Source organism: Cupressus sempervirens, chromosome 11 (genome assembly GCF_028749045.1).
Source record: "Cupressus sempervirens isolate cs-2001-9-10 chromosome 11, ASM2874904v1, whole genome shotgun sequence".
Taxonomy (NCBI): domain Eukaryota; kingdom Viridiplantae; phylum Streptophyta; class Pinopsida; order Cupressales; family Cupressaceae; genus Cupressus; species Cupressus sempervirens.
The window spans coordinates 35,625,037-35,631,659 of NC_143128.1; the positions used below are offsets into that span (position 1 = coordinate 35,625,037).

Sequence of the window (6,623 nt, forward strand, 5' to 3'; positions counted from 1 at the left end):
TAAAGGCAAGTGCCTTTTGTGAAGGAAAGTGTACATATGATGTTGTGGGACCCAATATGATGATGTCAACTGACGTAGCAAGCGCAAAATTTTAAATGAAGGCGCATTAACACTGATGTGGGAAGGAGGACCAAGATTCTAACAAGTGGCGAGATCTGGTGGTGTTCGCTGCCCCGCAAAAATAAGTTGCGCATGAGATAAATAATGCGGGAAGGCAGGCTGTTGACACATGGTGACACCGGTTCTAGGTGCAGTGATGTGGTAGGGAAATGCAAGTTCAGGAAGGCACACAGGATTGCGCCATGTGGCAAATCCTGCGGTATCCACATTCCTACATTATCAAGATGTGAGGAAGTTAAAAATGGGAGAAAGTGGGCTATTGAAACATGGCGATGCGGGTCCCGGTGGCATTGACATGGCATCTAATGCAGAGGTGGGCCAATCAAACAGTGCCACATGGTGACTGGTCAAACTAGGTTTGACCTCAGATTCAAAAAGCAATGGAGACAATTGAAATTGATGAAAAATAATAATTTTTTATTATTTTCTCAAAAGGAATGCACGTTCAATTTTTTCAAATCAAATAAGGTTAGACTCATTTTAAATTCAAAAAGGGCTTAAATGTGAAGTTTGAACTTTAGAAAAACTTTAAATTTTTGAAAAATTTTAAAAATCAAAGTTGCAAGTCAAACTTTTCTAGCAGAGGAACCGTTTTCAAACTGAGTTTCAATGGGTTTCTTGAAGGCCAGAGAGGTGATATTATATATCACCGAAATCGAGAGAAGACGAACTTTCCAATTCTTGAGTCAATTTTTACATAGGAAGCAGGTGGTTAAAGTTACATGAGGATTTGTGTGAGGTACTTATCTTGCAACCGAATTCAGATGACAAAGTTCAAAATTGATTTCTAGCATGGAAATGACTTGAATATGCATAAGAGATGGTAAAAATGCAGTTGGGGTTGAAATGGTTACATTAAAATTAGTAAAAACTCACAATTTCATCAAAATTGCATAAGGTTTCAAATATTTTAGATGCATAAATGGATTTCATCATTTGAGCAGAGATATTTAGAAATCAGTTACAGAATAATAATGAAATCAGATCATATCAAAATGGTAGAGAGAAGAGAGAGGCTTTCAGTTGTAAAAGATTGAATTCTCAGTGGACAGATTTTGGTTGTAGATTCAATCTGAGAATTCACCTTTGTCTATATCTTTCTTTCTTTCTGTCATTTAAAGGGTTCCAATTTTTGTTACTAAGAAACCAGTTGGTTCCAATCTTTTGGAGAAAATGGGCACACTACTATGATACCAAGGTTTTTGGTCTAGTCTTGATGCATTCCCAATACTGTAAAACCATTCCTTCAGCAAATTTATCTCATGTGAACAGGAAGTGTAAAGATAATATAGATAGTTCTAAGATGTTAGGTTGTTTCATGTTTTGATTTCATGCACCTGAATGTATATTTTCAAAGAAAATGAATACATATGAGCAATAGTTTCACTAGCTTCATTCTATTTCTTGTCTCCTATCTCAGCAATCTGTAAGTCTTATGTGGTTTTGGAACAAAGATCTAAGATCCAGGTTGTATGTTTGATGTATTTTGCTATTGGACCAAAGGGCCAAGTAAATGCTTGATATGTTTAACAAGGTTGCTGATTACTTGAGAAGGATATTTTGTAAGAATGAGATCTAAATGAACATTGATGTCTGAATCACAAGGTGATTAGATAGATCTAATGTCTAGGTATATAGAATATGTCCTAATGTCACATATGTATGTTTTCAATTCATTGAATTGCCCAATGGATTAGGCACTGATCAGAGATAGAATCATTAGGTTTTGCTACATGTTTGAGGATTTTTTGAAGCATCAACATCAATAATCAATGCTTTTCCATTTTATGTTGAAGAGCTATAATAGAATGCCCTCACTCAGCTTATGAGGTTCCTAGATTTGAATTTAGCTACTATAGATTGATGTTATTTCATGAGTTATTAGGAGAAATAAGGGTTTTATCTGCTTCATATAAGATTCAGTGTATGCTTTAATAACTGGTACCATATAAAGAATCTATAGGTCTACCCACCTAGGTTTTGCAGAGCTTGAAGAATAATTGGCCTAGTGTCTGAATGGGCATGTTGAAAATGGGAGTTAGCTGCCCCTAGATATGTTTTGTTCTCATCAGGGTAATTGGAAATGGGTGAAAGCATTACCCATTTCCAATTACCCTGATGAGAACAAAACATATCTAGGGGCAGCTAACTCCCATTTTCAACATATCATTTCAGACACAGGGCCAACTATAAGGCATGACCCTTCTACTTCAGGCTCTGCAAAACCTAGCCAGGTGAACCTCTTTAGATCTGACATATGGAACCAGTGTAATAAACATAATCAGGATCTATGATAGCAAATGAAACCCCTAATATCTCCTAGTGGCTTATGAAACAACACATATTCTACAATAGCTAGGTGCAAACCTATATTATTCATAAACTGAGTGAGGGTTTAAACTTTTATGTCCACTTCAACATGAAGGGAAAATGATTGATTTATATTGAGAAAAGACAACATGTCCAATATGCAGTAAAAACTTAATGATCCTACAAATGACTAGTGACTTATCCATTAGGGCAATCCTATCCTTCAGAATTACGCATCCTTGAACATCAATCAACATATGGCATATGTTGAGACATTCATGTTTGGTCTATTCACCTTATGAATTAGACAACAATATCCAATATAACCCCATATTTTTACACATCCTTCTTAATGAATTTGTAACCTTGTCTAAAACCACAAGCAATTATATGACTCCTTGAGTCAAAGGCAAGCAAATCTCAAACATACAACCGGGCAATTGCAAATAAGTTCAAGCTCTTTATTCTTGAAAATATAAAATTACAAATTCAACAAGAAAGGAGATAGAATTATATTGAAATTCAAAACCTTCTGCACATTGTATTTATCTCCTTGAAATAAGTACATTAGGAATGCATAAAACAAGATACAAGATCACACTACTGTATCAGAAATATCTATGAAATCCATATGTTGTTCATAGAAGATATGTTGGGTGTGTGGCTTGGGTGTGTGGCTTTCACAGCCTGAGCAGAGCTCCAAGAACTAGAAATAGAAAACCAACCAACAACCTACAATAGAGAAAGAAAAGAAACATATAGCAAAGAAAGAATTCTCAGATTCATTATACAGCTGACATGTGTCCCTTCAAAATTCCTTCCCTTGGCAACTGAACAACCTCTTTCTTCCATCTCCCTCTGATCTGATTTTTTGCTTTGTCATTACTGTAACTGATTTGAGAAATATCTCCGTTGAAATGATGAAACTTTTGAGTCATCAAAATATTTGATTGCCCCATGAAAATGCCAGTGAAAATGAGTTTTTACTGAGTGAATGTGACTCCAACTGTATTTTCACTGTCTCTTTAACCCATTCAAGTCATTACTTTGTTAAAAATCAATTCTAAACTTTGTCATCTAAATTTGGTTGCAAGATAAGTATCTGACACAAATCCCCATGTAACTTGAACCGATTGCTTCTTGTGCAAAAATTGACTCCGGAATCGAAAATTTTTCCTTCTCTCAATTTCAGCGATATATAACATCACCTATTTCGCTTACCAAAAACCACTTAAATCTTCGTTTGAAAATTGCCTCCCTCTGCTATAAAGGTCAAGCCTACAACTTGACTATTTTAAATTTTGAAAAATTTAAAATGCTTCAAAGTTAAAACTTTATAATATCCATCCTTTTGATTTAAAACTCAATCACATGCATTCAAAAGTAATAATAAAATATTATTATTATTTTATTTTTTTATTTCACCCTGGCCCTTTAAATCTAGGGTCAACCTTTAGTTCACCAACTGCCATGTGGCAGTCTCCAATTGGCTGCCTCTTTGCATCACCCGCCATGTCAGTGCCACTGAGACCCATGCCACTTGTCACAATCCTGCTCTTATGATGCCATGTCATTGCCAACTGCAACCCATGCCACGTGGCACGATTTCGCTTTCTTGCATTTTTTAAATTTTGCGCAACTCCATTTTGCAGGAATGTGCCAACCAAACGATCAAGCCATGTGTCATCAATCGGATGCATCTTGCCTATGAGCACCATGTCATCATCACTACATGTTTGGTCAAAATTCTACTTCTGTCTCATCTGACTGACATCATCAGTGGGCCCTTGCACAAGCGTGAGCTTCCAAAAGCTCTTTGTCTTAAGACACCATTAAGGTTGTGTGTAATAGAATTTAAGTAAATATGAAAAGTAACCACCAGAGGAATGTGGGATAATTGACATCGACCCCTCTTACCAAAAACATGGAGATGTTGTCCAGTTCACCTCTCGGAAACATCCTCTATGACTTTGTTATTTTCTTGAATTATCCAACACCTTCTAGATAGTTGAAATGAACTTAAGATTCTCTTTTGAGAGATATTTTCTTGATGTAGAAGGCACATACGGACTGAATAGCAGAAGAGATATTTTCCGTCATCACTGTGGCGAGCCTCATACTCTAGTAGAAACACAGCACTAGCACAAACCTGTACACCATTTGTGATAGCCTTACTACACAAAGGCTCTTTTTCAGGAATTAAATTGATACTTCGTGTATTACCATCTCTGCAAATAGAAAACATTCCATCTTGTAACATTCTACCATATTCTTCTAGTCACAGAAGCATGGCATCTTTATGGGCAATACTATCTAACGTATGAGGGACTAGGGCATCAATTGCTTCTGCTCAATACCAGTGGCATAAAGCTGACCATCAGAATAGTTGAGATACAAAAACTTAGCTTGATAAGAGGAAACAACAACAACATCATACTTTGGTGTATGTTTTAAATATGGAATATGACGTTTAGTTAGCTGCAAAATATATTGTAAGGATAATAAATGAACATTAGCCTTATAGTCATAGAATTCATAACTCCCTAGAAGGCCCAAGGCTGCTAACTGCTCATTATGTGGAAAGTGGCATTTCAGGGTATTCTGGACATTGCAAAAATGATATAGAACCCGCATGGGCACGGGCAATTTAAAACCAAGGCTTTTCTCAACTTCGTTGATTTTCTCTTCATTTGCACCAGGCGATAAGGTATCAACAACTTCTGGAAAATGGATTGAGGTCCAATCTCTAATAGTATCCCAACATTGCTTGGCTCGTTTCACAATTAAAAATGGAAACATATGAAATGCAGCGGTGTAGAGATGAAGCAAACTCTTCCTGCATGGCGTCTCCATTTGTTGCTGCCTTACCGTGGGTGCTCATTTATTAACGTAAGGGCTTTTTTCTAATGTGCTAGGGGTTATGTGAGAGATCCCTCTTCCTTTGTTTAGCATGGAAGCTTTTCTTATGGCATGCATGAGCATTCTTTGCAAGGGGAACTTCAGACATAGGCTGCCCTTCTCTACTCTTAACGTGGAGATCTCCTTTTGAAACCGGCTTCTTCTATTTTGGTTGGCAACTGACCATATATCTACTATGGCTTCTCCAATACCAAAATGCCATTTTGCAATGTGTACTGCAAATACTTATTTTTTCTTTGGCATCTTCTTCATTTAAGAACACCATTATGGCCATCAGATCCACAGATACATTGTGCTCTACCATTCCAACTTCATTAATGTTGATAGGAGTAGATGATATCTTCAATTGTTCTAAGAAATTGGGCGCAAAGAAAATATTGGATTTGATGACAAATATGGATTTGGCACAACAAAAGAATCCTTCAGAGGCTTCTGAGAAAAAGCAGCGGACAACCAAAATTCGGCCTACTCCCTCCTTTTGACCATGATTTTTTGACTGAGAGCTTTGGAATGAGATCACCAAAGAGTGAAGAAGGATCCTTCTATAGGTAAAAGGTTGAACTTTAAAAAATCATATGTACCTCAGAGTAGTTAAATGATTATAACCATTTATAATACTTTGGAAACCTTGGAAACTTGCAAATTCTAATTATTTTAAGACAGATTAGTCGGGCCCCAAAGCGGGCTCGGCTAAAAAAAATTTCGAACTCAAACACCTGAGATGCCAAACTGATCCATGGAACATCTAATACTGAATTGACGAAGAATCAATCAGTTTTTATCACCTTTTCAAACTTTTTTTAAAAACTCATTTCACCTCTTTCTACAAATTGCCAATTTAGTGCCAGAAGGTTCGTTGACTGGCCTTAAAAATTGATCTAAACACTTGACCAGGCTTTGAAATTGAAGACATTGATTCTCTATTCCACATTCTTGCACCATGTCAAATCTCATCTCATGACGAATTTCCAGTTAAAAGATATTCACTATCGAAGTTGCCTTCTCAAAATCATCTGCAAAAAAATACATTAGAAAACAACAAACTAGGTTCGGATTTGGCTTTGAAAACTGGGCAAATGGACACTTGAAAAGATGAAAACTAGGATGTTGGTTCTCTGTCATGAGGACATTATGGATCCATGATCTTGGCTCATGAAAAATAACAAGATGCTAATGGCAATCAGTCAAAGTAGGCTACTCGGATTTTGCAACTAGAAACACTAACTAAAAAGTGATTTTGGCAAATGGAAATGACTTGGAAAAGTGTGCATACG

The 6,623-nt window shown here is 36.4% G+C and overlaps 1 pseudogene; it reads right to left on the reverse strand.

Annotated features, from left to right (window-relative positions):
- Positions 1–4,372: 4,372 nt before the first annotated feature.
- Positions 4,373–5,283, reverse strand: LOC149528127 (F-box protein SKIP16-like; annotated as a pseudogene).
- Between the last annotated feature and the right edge of the window lie 1,340 nt (positions 5,284–6,623).